At 42.0% G+C, this 19,377-nt stretch overlaps 1 long non-coding RNA gene across 1 annotated transcript in view; it reads left to right on the forward strand.

Annotated features, from left to right (window-relative positions):
- LOC139176688 (uncharacterized) overlaps positions 1–11,826 on the forward strand; it is a 58,199-nt gene extending 46,373 nt beyond the window's left edge. The window contains exons 5-6 of the long non-coding RNA XR_011561091.1: positions 828–893; positions 11,590–11,826. This is a non-coding gene — a long non-coding RNA (uncharacterized lncRNA). The remainder of the gene's footprint in view (positions 1–827; positions 894–11,589) is intronic.
- Positions 11,827–19,377: the final 7,551 nt, after the last annotated feature.

Raw genomic sequence — 19,377 nt, forward strand, 5'->3', positions numbered from 1 at the left:
GGAAGAGAATGTTTCTCTCAATTTAATTGTTACAGGACTGAGTTCTGAACTGGGATTCAGGGACACAGCACTCTAAATTTCTTAAAAGCCAAATCTGTGTCTTCATTTTTGTCTCCCCCACTCTGCTAGGCTTACATATGTGTGTACTCTCAGTTTCATCCATGTGATCCCATGGACTGTAGCATACCAGACTCCTCTGTCCATGGAATATTCCAGCCAAGAATACTGGAGTAGGTTGCGCTTCTCCATGACATCTTCCTGACCCAGGGATCGAACCTGCATCTCCTGTATTGCAGGCAGATTCTTTACCATCTGAGCCACCAGGGAAGCCTGCTAGGCATGTAGTAGGCACTCAGCTAATACTCGTTGCAGAAACACCAAATGATCAGAATTTTGTTGCAGACCAGTTTAAGTGTGGAGAACTGATTGACTCGCATGGGTCTCATTTTCGTCCTGCCTATCAAATAAAACACAGACTAGATGGCATCAAACTCCTTTTCATGTCTAAACTTCAGTGATGCCTCAAAGGTCAGCCTGAGATGATCCATAGGCTAGTTTCCAAATCTCTAAATCTCTAGGTTAGTGTGAAGCTGGGTTTCTAGAAAGAAATGAACACTCTCACTCTAAACCCCTGGAGAAGGATTTCTAAGACGGGGAAGGAGGCACAGTATCTCAAAATCAACTTGCACTGGTTTCAAATTGGGAAGTTGGATTTCACATTCTTGTGATGAATTTCTTTGTACTTTGGTCTTTAGATGATGACTGATAACATCTATGATCCTACTGGGGAAGCACATTTTAGATAATTTTCCCAAATGTCTTTATAGGTTATATTTCCAGAGAACCTGTTGCAACACGGCGTACAGAGACCGCTGTCACTTTGGACTCACCAGGTAAGTTACCAACCAAAGGAGATGGGTAATAGATTTCCAGCCATTAGCATCATATCTGTGTATTTAATAAGCACCTATCTGTGTGATATTCTATGATACATGAGTCAAATTAAAGCAACAACACTGAAAAGAAACATTGCCAGGTTAATTCTGGCTCTTGGAATTGGGGTAATTTTTTTCTGCTATTTCAGTTCAGTTCAGTTCAGTCATTCAGTTGTGTCCAACTCTTTGCGACCCCATGAATTGCAGCACGCCAGGCCTCCCTGTCCATCACCAACTCCCGGAGTTCACCCAGACTCACATCCATCGAGTCAGTGATGCCATCCAGCCATCTCATCCTCTGTCGTCCCCTTCTTCTCCTGCCCCCAATCCCTCGCAGCATCAGAGTCTTTTCCAATGAGTCAACTCTTCACATGAGGTGGCCAAAGTACTGGAGTTTCAGCTTTAGCATCATTCCTTCCAAAGAAATCCCAGGGCTGATCTCCTTGAGAATGGACTGGTTGGACGGTTGGCTACAAAATTCCTTCGTTCATAAGATGTCATAGAAATATCGGAACAAACTTTTTGCCTGACCCTGCACTCGGGGATAAAGTGTGTAATGGTTAAAGCACAGATATGAAAGTTTCAAACCTGGCTTCACATCTGAAAACCAGGGCGCATTAAGGCAAGTTCCTTTCCCTCCCTCAGCCTCACTGTTCTTATCTGAGAAGTACAGGCAATATTGGTACCTGCCTACTGCTGTCAACGAGTAGTCGCCTAAGGACTAAACAAAGTCATTACCGTAATGTCCTTATTCCAGCGTCTGGCAGTAGTGAAGAGGTATTTAGCTATGCTAACAATTATAACCCAGGAAGCAAACCTGGGTATAGGATGGTGACTTCTGAGAAGTGAAGGAGAAGGGGGAAATTCCAGGCAACAGAAGACTAGCAGAGTTATCTTCCTGGAGAAGCAAATGGGAGCCCACTCCAGTATTCTGGCCTGGAGAATCCCATGGACAGAGAAGCCTGGCTAGCTACAGTCCACAGTGTCGCAAAGAGTCGGACTCGACTGAAGCGACTTAGCACCCACGCTGGTGGCACTAGTGGTAAAGAATCCTCATGCCAAAGCAAGAGACGTGAGAGACAGGTTGATCCCTGGGTCGGGAAGATTCCCCTGGCTGAAAGGAATTTTTTCTGAATGATTTGATTCCCAATGCTTGAATTCCTTCACTCATTTGTGCCTTCAGTAATTATGCATGATGTATCCCAAGGCCACGACAGTGCCACGAATGAGCTCCTGAGTTCATGTTCAGGGCGGGTGGGGGCAGGGAGAGGGAGGGAACAGAGGCATTCAGCAGAACAAGTATTGAAATACAAGAGTGAAAAATAGCACCCAGAAATAAACCAGGGAAGGTGATGGACATACTGCAGAAGGCCAACATAGAGAAGGGTAGCAGGACTCTTGGAGCCTACCCAGACTCACATCCATCAATTCGGTGACGCCAACCAGCCATCTCATCCTCTGTCATCCCCTTCTCCTCCTGCCCCCAATCCTTCCCAGCATCAGGGTCTTTTCCAGTGAGTCAACTCTTCGCATGAGGTGGCCAAAGTATTGGAGTTTCAGCTTCAGCATCAGTCCTTCCAGTGAACACCCAAGACTGATCTCCTTTAGGATGGACTGGTTGGATCTCCTTGCAGTCCAATGGACTCTCAAGGGTCTTCTCCAACATCACAGTTCAAAAGCATCAATTCTTCGGTGCTCAGCTTCCGTCACAGTCCAACTCTCACCTCCAGTAGACATACTACTGGAAAAACCATAACCTTGACTAGATGGACCTTTGTTGGCAAAGTAATGCTTTTTAATACTTTCTAAATTCTCTGGAAAAGAATCATACCACACAATTAGGAAAAGTTTTACAATTTTTCAAGTTAAAGCAAACATATACAACCTGTGCTTTCTAAGCTGTCTCTATCATTAAGCAATGCCACTAAACATTAATAGAGAAAAACCTAGATATCAGCATAGTCATTTCATTGTCCTTATTTACTGCTCAAATAAACTTGGTTGTGACATATACTGAAACTGATTCTAGGGATCTGATAGAGAAAAGAGCAAGAATCGACAGTAGACATATGAGAAAACCCAAGGGTAATATTTTCCCATTTTCTGTTTCTCTTAGTTGAAATATAATTGATTTACAGTGTTATATTAGTTTCAAGTGTGCAGCATAGTGATTCAGTATTTTTATTGATTATGCTGCATTAAAAGTTTTATGAAATTTATTGACTATATTCCTTGTTCTCTACAATACATTCTTCTAGATTATTTATTTTATACATAATAGTTCATACCTCTTAATCCCTTACCTCTCCTTTGCCCTTCCCGCCCCCCACTTCCTACTGGTAACCACTAGTTTCTTCTCTGTATCTGGGAATCTATTTCTGTTTTGTTATAGTCATTTATGTTGTTTTTTGGATTCCACATATAAGTGATATAAAATATTTGTCTTCCTCTGACTTATTTCACTAAGTATAACACCTTTTAGACCCATCCATGTTGTTGCAAATGGCAGAGTTTCATTCTTTTTTGCAGCTGAATAATATTCCTGTGTGTGTGTTTGTGTGTGTCTGTGTGTCTGTGTGTCTCTGTATGTGTGTGTGTCTCTGTGTGTGTGTGTCTGTGAGTGTATGTGTCTGTGTGTGTGTGTGTCTTTGTGTGTTTGTGTGTCTGTGTGTGTGTGTCTGTGTGTGTCTCTGTGTGTGTGTCTGTGTCTGTGTGTTTGTCTGTCTGTGTGTGTGTGTGTGTGTGTCTGTGTGTGTCTCTGTGTCTGTGTGTGAGTGTTTATGTGTCTGTGTGTGTGTCTGTGTGTGTGTGTTTGTGTGTCTGTGTGTGTCTGTGTCTCTCTGTGTGTGTTTGTGTGTCTGTGTGTGTCTGTATGTGTCTGTGTGTGTGTGAATATCTGTGTTTGTCTGTGTGTGTCTGTGTGTGTCTCTGTGTGTGTCTATTTGTGTGTGTGTCTGTGTGTGTGTGTGTCTTTGTGTGTCTGTGTGTGTCTGTGTATGTGTCTGTGTGTGTCTGTGTCTATGTGTGTGTGTGTGTCTGTGTGTGTGTCTGTGTGTGTCTGTTTGTGTGTGTGTGGGTGTGTGTTATATACCTTCTCTATCCTCTCATCTGTTGATGGACTCTTCGCTTACTTTCATACCTTGGCTATTGTAAACAATGCTGCTATGAACATTGCGGTTCATATATTTTTGGGAGATAGTGTTTTCATTTTCTCTGCGCATATACTGAGGAATGGAATTGCTGGATCCTATGGTAGCTCTACTTTTAATTTTTGGAGCAATTTTCATAGTATTTTCCATTATGGCTGCACCAATTACCATTCTCACCAGCAGCATACAAGGATTCTGTTTTCTCCACATCCTCGCCAACTTTTGTAGATTTCTTTGATAGTCATTCTGACATGACAGATGTGCAGTGATATCTCACTGTGGCTTTGATTTGCATTTCTCTGATGATTAGCCGTGTTGAACATCTTTTCATGTGTCTGTTGGCCATATATATGTCTTCTTTGGAAAAGGCCCATTTTCTGTTTTCTTGTAGGACTTGTTTCTTCTATGATACAGTAACTCACCCACAAGTCCCTGGCTGCCACACTCTACTTTCTAAGAGTAGCAGGAAAGTGCCAGCGTATAGAATCTTAGGAAGCCTTACTCACGGAGAGACTTCTACCGCATCTTGGGAGTCAGGCAATGTTCTGACCATGTCAGTCTCAGAACAGTAATTGACTCCAAAAATACTAAAAGCCCCAAGCCACAAAACACTGTACATTCTTTTCTTGGTTCCCAAGCACCACACCAACCTCCAGTACATAGTGAAGGAGGAGAGTTCCGACCTCAGCATGTCTAGAGCCTTGTCTTCCTTGATATTTTGACCAGACTATTCTTTCCTCACGTAATGGTCTTAACACCCTTGATGAAAGCCAGTTACCACAGATATAGGAGTTAATTTCTAGACTCCCAATTCTATTCCATTGATCCTTAGGGCAGCACCGTACTGTTTTGACTACCATTGCTTTGTAGTAAGTTTTGAAATGATGAAATGTAAGTCATCCAGCTCTGTACTTTTTCAAGATGATTTTGGCTATTTGGGGTCCCTACATATGAGTTGTAAGACCAATTTTTCTATTTGTGTAAACCTTTATATAAGTATATCTGTGTATACTTAATTCATTTAACTAGCCAGTAATTCTACATGATTGACAATTATTATCCTCATTTTATATATTATGAAACAAAAGTAGAGAGTGGTTAAGTCTGCTGCCCAGGGTCTCAGCTAATAACTAGTGAAATTAGTTTGAAACCAGGCATTCATGCTCTAGAGTCTGTACATTTAATCCACATATGAAACTGCTTATTCATCATCCACATTGATGTTCTGAGCTTGGCCCTATCTTATTCTTTTCTTCCTTTTTTTTTTTTTTTTTTCTTTTTCGTTGCACCATTTGGCATGTGGAATCCTAATTCCTAGACCAAGGGTCAAACTCACACCTCCTGCATTGAAAGTGAAGAGTCTTAACCACTGAACTGTCAGGGAAGTCCTGGCTCTTCCATACTCTTGCAACATTGTCACTTAATGTTCTACTCATGCTTTCCCTAAAGTGAATCCTGTAGTAAAGGCTCGTAGTCTGTCTTCTTTTATCACTGAGATGGTGACTGCAGCCATGAAATTAAAAGACGCTTTCTCCTTGGAAGGAAAGTTATGACCAACCTAGATGCCATATTAAAAAGCAGAGACATTACTTTGCCAACAAAGGTCCGTCTAGTTAAGGCTATGGTTTTTCCATTGGTCATGTATGGATGTGAGAGTTGGACTGTGAAGAAAGCTGAGCGTCAAAGAATTGATGCTTTTGAACTGTGGTGTTGGAGAAGACTCTTGAGAGTCCCTTGGACTGCAAGGAGATCCAACCAGTGCATTCTGAAGTAGATCAGTCCTGGGTGTTCTTTGGAAGGACTGATGCTAAAGCTGAAACTCCAGTACTTTGGCCATCTCATGCAAAGAGTTGACTCATTGGAAAAGACTCTGATGCTGGGAGGGATTGCGGGCAGGAGGAGAAGGGGACGACAGAGGATGAGATGGCTGGATGGCATCACCAACTCGATGGACGTGGGTTTGGGTGAACTCCGGGAGTTGGTGATGGACAGGGAGGCCTGGTGTGCTGCAATTCATGGGGTTGCAAAGAGTTGGACATGATTGAGGGACTGAACTGCACTGCCCTGAATGAACCCTAATTTTATGACTGTGATGGTAACCTTTTGCTCACTTTTATCTGGCTAAGTGATCTTTTTCTCTAGGGCTCTCCCTTTGATATTGCTACTTATTTCTCAGTCATGATGATATTTAAAAGTCAAAAGGAAAGAAAATAAATCCAGAGCACAGAAGGTGAACATCGTGCACCTGTTGAAGGCAACTGGGAAGGTGGGCCATGGCAATGGCATGTGTCTGACCAGGAGACACAGTCTCAGTCGCTAAGTCGCTCAGTCACTAAGTCATATCCAACTCTTCTCAAGCAAATCAGGCTAATATCCAATTGCTTTATAAATCTACTCAACACAAGATAAAGGTGATGTAAGACAAGGGTCCCCAACCCTTGTCAGGAACGGGGCCACATAGCAGGAGTGAGCACAGCATCATCTGTATGTACAGCCACCCCAATCGCTCACATCGCCACCTGAGCTCCACCTCCTGTCAGATCAGCAGCAGCTTTAGATTCTCACAGGAGCATGGACCCTGCTGTGATCTGCACATGGAAGGTACCAGGTGTGTGCTCCTTATGAGAACCTAACGCCTGACGATCTGCGGTGCAAACGGAGACTATCATTAGGAGAGGTTAATCTCAGTGTAGTCACAATAGAAACAACGTGCACAAAATGTAACGTGGGTGATTCATCCCAAAACCCTCTTCTCCCGACCCTTGGCCATGGGAAAATTGTCTTCCGTGAAACTGGTCCCTGGTGCCCGTAAGATTGGGGACTACTGATGTTAGGACCTTTGAAAATGGAAGAAAAGATCCTAACGATAGGAAACTGAAGTTTCTACATGTTTATCTAGTCTGGAGCAATATTCTTGCTGCAGGCAGTGCCTTAGACTCCAATGTCTGAGTACACAGATGCTTCTAATACACAGCATCAAGAGTGAGCATACTGATCTAGTTTGTGTTTTCCCATTCATTATTGTCCAGCCAGGCATGAGAAGTATCAGTGCTGTGAGAAGTTTGGGATAATGTTTTCCTTTTTTAATTAGAATTTTTCTCATCCAGTCTAACTTCCTTAATCCCACATCTAATGTGTATAGGGAGTTTAGCTACTCAAATGCCAATATCTTAAAATAAAGCTGGCACATCTAAAGTATGTGAAAGCTTCTTTAGTTCTGAAGATTCATGGTAAGCAAGAGTAACAGGACGGAAAGATGCTTAGCAGGAAAAAAAAATGAGATTTCAGGTTATAAATTGTTACCAACCAGAAATACCTGTCCTTCCATAAGCTGGATCTGACACTGGAGGTCATTCTACTCCTGTATGTTAAGGGAATAACCTTCACATCCTCTGCTTCTGCACAACATAAATTATTATTTTTGCATCTTTTTCAGTTAGCCCTGATTTGCTAGAAGGGAAGGCTTACTTGAGAGTTAGTTGCATCATTTGGTGAGAATTTCATCTTTCAATGACATTTGGTACTCTCAACCTTTTTATTTTACATAGATTATGACAGAGCTTGGCAGACAGTTCTGCAGTCAAATAGGTGGGAATTCAAACTTCACCTCCACCATTTATCAGCTTAATGATCTTAGGCAAGTTCGGCAATGTTTCTGATGATTGTTTAATTCCTCTGCACATAATAATACGTGATTATATACTCTCAGGTAATTGTTTTGAAGAGAAAATGTCTAGACTATAGTTAATACACAATGTGTTTGTTATGAATATTACTGTCTCAGAAATGCTAATGTCTATGATATCAGAATAATGAAGTACCTTAGGCAGAAGTCAAGTAGTCAGAAAGTCAGAAGATTACTTTTAATTAAAGAAAGCCAGACATCTCAAGTTAATAAATTTAGCACTTTTCCCTCTATGGGAAGATACAAGAGTCCGGGCTTAACTACAGTCATTCCTTTGATATACACCTTAACCATCTAGAGCCAGTAGCCTGCTTCTCTGCACCCTGAATCCCCTTAGGGTCTACAGTCTGTGGTGGCAGCAATGGCTGAAAACGTGGTGTCTGCAACATCCTTTGTTCACTGATACGGCGGGCAATTTTTTTCCTCCACAGCATTAAGGCCTATGAAACACACCTGGATTCTAAACAGTCAACCATAAGATTTCATTTAGCTTTAACACACTATGCCAAGCACTGGGATCTTGTGGAGTTTTTAGCCTAAACCGAAGTAGAGGTCAGAGGAGGTCAGAGAAGACCTCCTAATAAAAATGGCCTTGAACTGGGACCTGAGAAGTGGATAGCCAGCCAAGAAGGGGACCACGGGAGGATATTTCAGGCAAAGAGAAGACGAGGTACAAAGCGTGGGCTTGGAGAAGAGTATGCTGCATCTGAGGAACCAAGAGCTGTCCAGATGCCTGGACCCCAAAGGAGAGTGAAGCTGCAAGCACTGATGGGGAGGCAGGCAGGGGCTGGGGCAGGCAGGGTCTTGTAGGTGTTCATAAAGAGGAGGGGCACCGACCCATAGACTGAGCACACCTCCCTAACTAACCACTGAAACTCCAGACTCAGACAGACAGAAAGCCTGGGGTAACGCAATCTTTGCACTCAGTGAAAACTCTAGATGGCTTCAGGTACACTTTTAGCTACCCAGGTGGCACTAGTGGCAAAGAACTCGCCTGCCAATGCAAGAGACCAGAGATGCAGGTCGATTCCTGGGTCAGGAAGATCCCCTGGAGGAGGAAATGGCAAGCCATTCCAGTATTCTTGCCTGAAGATCTCATGGATGGAGAAGCCTGATGGGCTGCAGTCCGTAGGGTCGCAAACAGTCGGACACAACTGAAGTGACTTAGCACGCATGCACTTCTTAAAAACTTTAAATTTGGTGTGGTTTTATTTTTTTGTTTTTCACTTTGGGATTTTTTTTTTCTTCTAGTTGTAAAACTGTGTGCTTGTTATTGAAACATCAAAAATATTGTGTCAGTCTGCTGTGGAGGCAGGTTTCCACTATTCTTACACTCATTGTGTGCATGCCCCTTTGCATGTGGCTTGTTTCATTCATCAGTACATTCATTTTCGGCACGATCCAGACACTCACCTCCCCGTCTCTCCATAAGAACCTGGTCAAGCAATTCGTTGCTGTATGTCAACTATATCTCAAGAAAATGAGAAGGTCTTTTTAAAAAAGAAAGGAAATTGGCCAAACATTTACAACAGCTAGTATTTCACTGAATATCCGCTATGTACGGAGCCCTGTTCTAGTGTGGAAGAGATCCAAAATGTGCCAGGCTTGGGATCTAGGAGCCCAGGGAAGCTTGTTTCAGAAAAGCTCACTGGTATCCACAGGGGTTATACATGTGTGCCCTAAATGTGAATGAATTGCACTGAACTAGAGAGATCATTTTTGTTCATTGGCTATTCTTTATTTTTACATACTTTCATTGATTCCTAAAGAAAATCTTTCTTTCCATAATTTTAATCTCAATAGTTGCTGAACCTCAAATTCCTATAATCCAGCTACTGTTTAAAAAAGCTTGGTCTTAGCAGATGCAATACTATATGTAAAATACATAAACAACAAGGACCTGTCGTATAGCACAGGAGACTATATGCAATATTGAGTAACAACTGTAATGGAAAAGAACCTGAAAATTACATATATGTGTGTGTGTGTGTATAACTGAATTATTTTTGAATTATAATAAATCAACTATATTTCAATTGAGAAAAGCACTTGTCCTTAAATTAGATTTTACAGCTTTGCATCTGAATGATGAAGGATAACTTAGAGATACTAGTCATTTGTCACACCATATACCTAATTTGTGTGACAATTGTTTATATACATGTAATGAATTAGGCGGGGCTTCGCAGGTGGCTCAGTGGTCAAGAATCCGCCTGCAATCAGGAGATGCAATTTCAGACCCTGGGTTGAGAAGATTCCCTGGAGAAGGAAATGGCAACCCACTCCAGTATTCTTACTTGGGAAATTCCATGGGCAGAGGAGCCTGGCAGGCTAGAGTCCATGGGGCTGCAGAAGAGTTGAACACAACTGAGCAACACAACAACCATAACAATGAATCAGGTAGTAGGACAAGTCAAGGAACAAGGTGGAAATAGGGTTTATAAGAGGGGAGAAGATATTTTCGTTTAGGGGCAATGAATCTTGTCTGAAATATTTGAGGGTGAACTGAGTAGCTGGCAGCTGGTAGAAAGAGGAAAGCCTTGGAAATCTGTCCTTAGATAGACTGAGCAGAAGTGCCAACGACACTTTCAGTTCTTTATGGATTCTCCAGGAATCCAGTCACATTTAGCTGAGGAGCCAAGGTGATGCTGTCCTGAGAAGTGAGGTCGTTCCACCCCTACAGCATCACACTTGAGTACTAGTTCCTTTACTACAATGTCCTAAAAGAATGAGCAGAGATACATCACAAAGTTTAGTGCACTAATGTTTATCAGAGAATGGTGTTGAATGTCATAAGAGTAAAAACACCATAAATGCTCAGAGACTGATAAAGTACAATATTCATACAATGGCACAGTATGCAGCAATTAAAAATCTTTTAATAGAGGCGGATTCAAAATATTGGGCATATGCTCAGAGAATACATATATTTTAAAATGCTATTTACATATTTATATATATTTAAACACAATTATTCCATATTTAGACACAATAGCTAAAAGTTCAGATAGCTATATACCAAGATGATTAAATGTCTATTATTGGGTGGTGGGATGATGGAGGATTTTTGTATTGCCTCACCCACTCTCTAGCTAGAAGAAAACTAAATTTAATGGTGTCTTTGTCTTCATTTTTACTGGGGAAGTAGGGTTGTATCTGAGAGATGGAGGCAGGGGGGCATGGAGCAGAACATTAGTCTTTGTATAATTGTCATGAGTCTTCATCTTTGTTTACATGGACAATTTATAAAGTTATGTAAAATGCTATGCAAAAGGAGCTTCAAGTCCCCATTTATAAGGACAATAATAATAGCCGGTTTGAATGTACATGCCTGTACTATACTAACTGGGGACTTCCCTGGTGGCTCAGTGGTCAAGAATCCGCCTGCAGTGCAGGAGATGCAAATTCAGACCCTGGGTTGAGAAGATTCCCTGGACAAGGAAATGGCAACTCACTCCAGTAATCTTGCCTGGAAAATCCCATGGACAGAAGAGCCTCATGCGCTACATTCCACGAGTCACAAAGAGTCGGACACAACTGAGTGACTAACTACACACTATACTAACTGATGTGTGTGTGTGTGAAGGCACACAAATTATATATTAAACTAACTTAGTCCTCTCAACGACATTTTGAAGTAAGTATTATCATTTTACAGATGGGGAAATCAAGGCTCACCTTCTTCCCTGTAAGGCCGTGCCACATGAAAATTCTGGAGCTCCCACTGGGAGAGATGTGGGATGAATTTGTCTTTTGTGATGTGCTCTCTGGTCCGCTCATTCCCTCAACTTTACCCTTTCTCAACTTCTCTTTTGTACAGCTGAGTTTTCTTCGACCAGGGCCATTCCAAGTACAAAGTCACGCAATATTGGGCCTGCTGTTTCTACACCACCACGAGGTTTGTTGATGTTTTAAAACAGTTTTTCTCTGGAGTCACTGTTATGATGCAGCTCTACTTAATGGGACTGACTACTGCAGGGAAACTGACAAAGACCAAAAAATGGAAGCAAAATAGACAAAGTCTCTCTCCTTTAGAGGAACTCTTGCTTCTGGAATGTTGCACGAGAATAATACTGTAGATTAAAGAAATTAAAGCATTCTAGAAAAACACATAAATGACGAATGTGAGCATGAAATGGTAGGCCAGGTATAAGGGATCCAGTAGTGCAGTGGTGAGAGGGGCTTACGGTCAAACCTGGCTGGACTCAGCCCTGAGCTTGGCCCTGTCCCAGGTGCTGACCTGAGTAGATTGAACCCTGAGTTCTCCAAAAGGTCATTGTCATCTTAATTTTAAAATGCGGCTCATTACACCTATCTCACAGTGTTTCTCTAAGGATTAAATAAGAAAATGTGTGTAAAATTGCTTGACTGAGAGCCCAATGCATCATATGTGCCCAATTAAGTATAATCCACCAGGGTCCTGAGATAAGGATGATCAGGTGGCATTCACTCTCTCTCTGATTACTCTTCTATGGGGAAGAAGATGACTTAGAAAGAGCAGGTTGAAAGCAGAAAAGAAGAAGGTCTTTTGTAGGTGGGATTTCAGCAGGGTCCTCCGGATTTAAAGTAAAGCCTCACAGAAGACTTAGCATAGCTCTTGGATTGTTAGCTAGTGGAAACACTGAGAAAAAGGGAAGCAATGGGTTTTCAGAAGGACAGAGACCAAGAGAGGAAAATTAGGCTAAGTGCTTAGAAGCAATTACTAACTTCTGGGTCCAGTTAAATAATCTACTTTTCAAAGTGATTTCAGTGTTAAGCCCACATGATAGTGTCAAACCAGAAACATTCATGGGTCCACTGCAGACACACACAGCACACATGCCACGAATCCTGTAAACAGTGAGCGGCGAAAGAATGACCCACTGTAATCATGTCTTTGACAAGGTCATGTAATGTGTGCAGTATGTTATTAGTAGTAAATTCAAGAAATGACATAAAATGGCATCGGGAGACAGCAGAAAAAGAAATACTCTTGTGGACTGGTAAGGGAGGACTAACTCTAGCAGAGCATTCAGTTTCAGCTCAGTTCAGTTGCTCAGTCATGTCCAGTCATGCTCAGTTGACTCTTTGTGAAACCACACATCGCTACACGCAAGGCCTCCCTGTCCATCACCGTCTCCTGGAGTTTACTCACTCATGTCCATTGAGTCGGTGATGCCATCCAATCACCTCATCCTCTGTCATCCCCACTCCTCCAACCCTCATCTTTCCCAACATCAGGTTCTTTTCAAATGCATCAGTTCTTAGCATCAGGTGGCTAAACTACTGGAGTTTCAGCTTCAACATCAGTCCTTCCAATGAACACCCAGGACTGATCTCCTTTAGAATGGACTGGTTGGATCTCCTTGCAGTCCAAGGCACTCTCAAGAGTCTTCTCCAACACCACAGTTCAAAAGCATCAATTCTTTGGTGCTAAGCTTTCATTAGTCCAACTCTCACATCCATACATGACTACTGGAAAAACCGTAGCCTTGACTAGACGGACCTTTGTTGGCAAAGTAATGTCTCTGCTTTTGAATATGCTATCTAGTTTGGTCATACATTTCCAAAGAGTAAGCCTCTCTTAATTTCATGGCTGCAGTCACCATCTGCAGTGATTTTGGAACCCCACAAAATAAAGTCTGCCACTGTTTCCCCATCTATTTGCCCTGAAGTGATGGGACCAGATGCCATGATCTTAGTTTTCTGAATTGAGCTTTAAGCCAACATTTTCACTCTCCTCTTTCACTTTCATCAAGAGACTTTTTAGTTGTTCTTCACTTTCTGCCATAAGGGTGGTGTCATCTGCATATCTGAGGTTATTGATATCTCTCCTGGCAATCTATTCCAGCTTGTGCTTCTACCAGGCCAGCATTTGTCATGATGTACTCTGCATAGAAGTTAAATAAGCAGGATGGCAATATACAGCCTTGAGGTACTCCTTTTCCTATTGGAAGCAGTTAGTTGTTCCATGTCCAGTTTTAACTGTTGCTTCCTGACCTGCATACAGATTTCTCAAGAGGCAGGCCAGGTGGTCTGGTATTCCCATCTCCTGAAGAATTTTCCAGAGTTTATTGTGATCCACACAGTCAAAGGCTTTTGCATAGTCAATAAACCAGAAATAGATGTATTTCTGAAGCTCTCTTGCTTTTTTGATGATCAAGCGGACATTGGCAATTTGATCTCTGAGTCCTTTGCCTTTTCTAAAACCAGCTTGAACATCTAAAAGTTCACGGTACTGTTGAAGCCTGGCTTGGAGAATTTTGAGCATTACTTTGCTAGCATGTGAGGTGAGTGCAATTGTGTGGTAGTTTGAGCATTCTTTGGCATTGCCTTTCTTTGGGATTGGAATGAAAACTGACCTTTTCCAGTCCTGTGGCCACTGCTGAGTCTTCCAAATTTGCTGGCATGTTGAGTGCAGCACTTTCACAGCATCCTCTTTTAGGATTTGAAATAGCTCAACTGGAATTCCATCACCTCCACTAGCTTTGTTTGTAGCGATGCTTCCTAAGGCCCACTTGACTTCACATTCCAGGACGTCTGGCTGTAGGTGAGTGATGACACCATCGTGATTATCTGGGTCATGAAGATCTTTTTTGTATAGTTCTTCTCTGTATTCTTGCCTCCTCTTCTTAATATCTTCTGCTTCTGTTAGGTCCATACCATTTAAGGCAACTATATTAGGAATGTTTGCAGAAAGGAATCCAGTGAGACTGCTGGCAAAAACTCAGCTGAGGCAAAGTAAGGGTTTGGATTCTGATGGTGGAAAATGGATAGCAACATGACTGAGCTTACATTCAGTCATGTCCAGCTCTTTTTGAGGATTGGACTGATGTTCATGTGGGATAACAGCTCAATATCTCTTTCTGATCACCATTTTTACATTTTTTTTTACAATGCACTGCTTCTTATGGAAGTCCACAGATGGTTCTTCCAATAGTTTCTCACATCCTTCCCTTTAGTGCGTTAGGTGGTCTGCTAATTCCTGATGATTGGAATTGTTAGGTAGCTGAAAGTAGATGTTGGGATTGTTAATGTTGAGACTGACACATTACCTCATATATTTTACTTACTCACTGTTGAAAGTTGAACTGTGTAGTTCTTTAAACACACTTTAGGAATAACAAACACCCACCAGACAGTGTAGTTCCAAAGTGGTGTTTCTTAAACATGCTGCATGTTTTTGAACTTATTTTGAAATATTATCTTTTTGGGACTATACACAGAACATCAACATGGTTTGTCACTATCAGGTATATTAATATTTGACAAAGAATGATGATCATTCCATTTAAAATTTGGTTTTGTGAGTTTTAAATGCCTTGGAACTAGAACCATCAATTTTATTTTATTTTCTTTCTGATTTTGATTTTCTTTCTGATAAAAAAAATTTAATTGAAGTATAGTTACTGTGCATTATTATTTGTTCTAGGTGTACAATATAATGATTCACAACTTTTAAAAGTTATACTCCATTTATAGTTGTTATAAAATATGGCTACATTCCCTGTGTGCTGTACAATATATGTGCTGTACTTAGTTGTTCAGTCGTGTCCGACTCTCTATGACACCATGGACTGTAGCCCGCCAGGTTCCTCTGTCCATGGGATTCTCCAGGCCAGAATACTGCAGTGGGTTGCCATTCCCTTCTACGGAGGATCTTCCCGACTCAGAGATCAAACCCAGGTCTCCTGCACTATAGGCAGATTCTTTACTGTCTGAGCCCGCAGGGAAGCCCTGTAGAATAATATATCCTTGCAGCTCATTTTATACATGACAGCTTGTACCTCTTATTCTCCTATCCCCATATTGCCGTTCCCTCTTCCCTCTCCCCACTGGTAACCACTAGCTAATATGCTCCTTTCAGAATCAAAATAGGCATTTCAATTACCTTAAACATTTTAGAAACAGCAGTATATAATCTGATCATCATTTTTATTTTAAGTTATATGTCTTTAGCTGGACTCTGTGTTACCAGTTGGGAGCTACCTTCCCAACACTGTATTGGAGGACTATCACCTTCCCCTGTTCATAGGGTTCTCTCGGCAAGAATACTAAGTGATTTGCCACTCCCTTCTCCAGTGGACCACACTCTGTCAGACCTCTCCACCATGACCCGTCCGTCTTCGGTGGTCCCACATGGCATGGCTTAGTTTCATTGAGTTAGACAAGGCTGTGGTCCATTCGATCAGATTGGTTAGTTGTCCGTATATCGTCATACTGCTGATTTAACTTATATGCAGAGTATATCATGAGAAACACTGGGCTGGAGGAAGCACAAGCTGGAATTAAGATTGCCAGGAGAAATATCAATAACCTCAGGTATGCAGATGACACCACCCTTATGGCAGAAAGTGAAGAACTAAAGAGCCTCTTGATGAAAGTGAAAGAGGAGAGTGAAAGAGTTGGCTTAAAGCTCAACATTCAGAAAACTAAGATCATGGCATCTGGTCCCATCACTTCATGGCAGATAGATGGGGAAACAGTGGAAACAGTGGCTAACTTTATTTTTCTGGGCTCCAAAATCACTGCAGATGGTGATTGCAGCAATGAAATTAAAAGATCCTTACTCCTTGGAAGGAAAGTTATGACCAACCTAGACAGCACATTAAAAATCAGAGACATTACTTTGCCAACAAAGATCTGTTTGGACAAGGCTATGGTTTTCCAGTAGTCATGTATGGATGTGAGAGTTGGACTGTGAAGAAAGCTGAGCGCCAAAGAATTGATGCTTTTGAACTATGATGTTGGAGAAGACTCTTGAGAGTCCCCTGGACTGCAAGGAGATCCAACCAGTCCATCCTAAAGGAGATCAGTCGTGAATATTCATTGGAAGGACTGACGTTGAAGCTGAAACTCCAATACTTTGGCCACCTAATGAGAAGAACTGACTCATGTGAAAAGACCCTGATGCTGGGAAAGATTGAGGGCAGGAGGAGTAGGGGACGATAGAGGATGAGATGGTTGGGTGGCATCATCGACTCAATGGACATGGGTTTGGGTGGACTCTGGGAGTTGGTGATGGACATGGAGGCCTTGCGTGCTGCAGTTCATGGGATCGCAAAGAGTTGGACACAACTGAGTGACTGAACTGAACTCTACTTTCCCCTGTAAAATGATAACGTGATATTACCCTGATTTTGCCTGCTTTATGTTACAAATGCTGTGTGGTCATATACTTCGCACATAGCATCAAGCAGAAAAGAATCAAGCAGGATTTTATTTCTGTGTAAACAGTTTTTGAGGTGGCTGTTTTCCACTTCTCTATTTTATCCTAAGTCTCCATATCAACTATTTTGAAAACATGATTTTAATAGCTGCTTACTAGTCTCTTGTGGGGATAGTTGCTCATTTATATACCCATTTTCAAAAGAAAATAATCATTTTAAGGCTCATGTTAATTGCTCTCCTCTTCAAAACGTAGTCTATCTGAAATAATCTTTATTGCTCCTATTAATTCCCCCTCCGGTCTCTTTGACTTGGTTATCTGTTGAGAAAAACTTCTGCAGCCCAACCTGGTATTACCCTGGCAGCAAACAGTGAATTTAAGCAAGTTACTGTTTTGCTGAAGGTTGGTTATGCGGATTTATTGTAAACCTTGCTGCAGTTGTCTCACGTGCATTGGTGGGGCCTTCAGAGGGGCTCCAGGATTCTGGGGCTTTTGGACTTCGCACTGGTCCTCAGGAGCCCCTTTGTGCCCCTTAGCCTCCTCCATGTCTGCATCTCAACACTTCCTTTATCCCCCAGTTTCAGGGAGCTTGGATGTCAATGGATATCTATCTCCATCTTTTCCCCAGTAAATATATTGTTCGCGGTGGCTCCCTTTCCTGAAGCTTCAAATATCAGTTTCATGATAGTTTTCTTTAAAACCACATGTGGCGATAACCCTGTATGCGAGACAGCAAAAGAGATACAGATGTATAGAACAGTCTTTTGGACTCTGTGGAGAGGGAGAGAGGGGGATGATTTGGGAGGATGGCATTGAAACATGTATATTATCATATGTGAAATGAATCGCCAGTCCACGTTCGATGCATGATACAGGGTGCTCGGGGCTGGTGCACTGGGATGACCCAGAGGGATGGTATGGGGAAGGAGGTGGGAAGGGGGTTCACGATAGGGAACACGTGTACATCCGTGGCAGATTCATGTTGATGTATGGCAAAACCAATACAATATTGAGGAGTAATTAGCCTCCAATTAAAATAAATAATTTATATTTAAAAAAACCTTTTGTGGGACTTCCCTGGTAGCTCAGTGGGAAAAAATCCTCCTGCCAGTGCAGAAGGCACAGGTTTGATCCCTGATCTGGGAAGATCCCACATGCCATGGAACAACTAAGCCTGCTTGCCACAGCTATTGAGCCTGTGCTGTAGAGCCCAGGAGCCACAACTACTGAAGCCCGTGTGCTCTAAAGCCCACGTTTCACAAGGGAAGTCTCTGCAATGGGAAGTCCAAGCACCACAGCTAGAGAGTAGCCCCCACTCTCCACAACCAGAGAAAAGCCCACACAGTAACAAAGACCCAGCACAGCCAGAAATAAAAATAAAAATATGTGGGTAAAACCAGACACAGACTCTATTTAACAAGTTGCTGACTTAGCAAATTTATTTTCTGAGTCAAGCAGGAAGGACTTCTACAATGCTTAGAGGAAGTAAGCCATTTGTGATAGAGTATCCAAACACCTTCTTTGGGGCTGTTTCAGATCTAGTTCATGTTGTTGCTGTTCCACCTCCTTGTAAATCTGATCTTCTGTTCTTTGAATGACCATAGGTCTCATTTTAATCTGCTTTGCAACGAATTTTTTGGGTCGTCCTTTTTGATTTTGACTGTTCACATTTATTGTCTCATCATTCATTCATTTATGCATCCTTTTTTTTTTTGCTAGCACAAAGTCTTTTGTATTTGAGATCAACACATATCTGAAATGGCTTAGATTTTTTAAAATTAATTTTTACCAGACTGTGATTTTTTTAATAATATTGTGTACAGTTCAGTTCAGTTCATTCACTTAGTCGTGTCCGACTCTTTGAGACCCCATGAATTGCAGCACGCCAGGCCTCCCTGTCCATCACCAATTCCTGGAGTTCACTCAAACTCACGTCCATCAAGTCTGTGATACCACCGAGCCATCTCATCCTCTGTTGTCCCCTTCTCCTCCTGCCCCAAATCCCTCCCAGCATCAGAGTCTTTTCCAATGAGTCAACTCTTCGCATGAGGTGGCCAAAGTACTGGAGTTTCAGCTTTAGCATCAGTCCTTCCAATGAATACCCAGGACAGATTTCCTTTAGGATGGACTGGTTGGATCTCCTTGCAGTCCAAGGGACTCTCAAGAGTCTTCTCCAACACCACAATTCAAAAGCATCAATTCTTCGGTGCTCAGCTTCCTTCATAGTCGAACTCTCACATCGATACATGACCATTGGAAAAACCATAGCCTTGACTAGACAGACCTTTGTTGGCGAAGTAATGTCTCTGCTTTTGAATATGCTATCTAGGTTGGTCATAACTTTCCTTCCAAGGAGTAAGCATCTTTTAATTTCATGGCTGCTAGTCTCCACTAAAATGAATCAACTATAGGAGGAGGAAATGGCAACCCATTCCAGTCTTCTTGCTGGGATAATCCCAT

The sequence above is a fragment of the Bos indicus genome, chromosome 17, assembly GCF_029378745.1.
Source record: "Bos indicus isolate NIAB-ARS_2022 breed Sahiwal x Tharparkar chromosome 17, NIAB-ARS_B.indTharparkar_mat_pri_1.0, whole genome shotgun sequence".
Lineage (NCBI taxonomy): Eukaryota > Metazoa > Chordata > Mammalia > Artiodactyla > Bovidae > Bos > Bos indicus.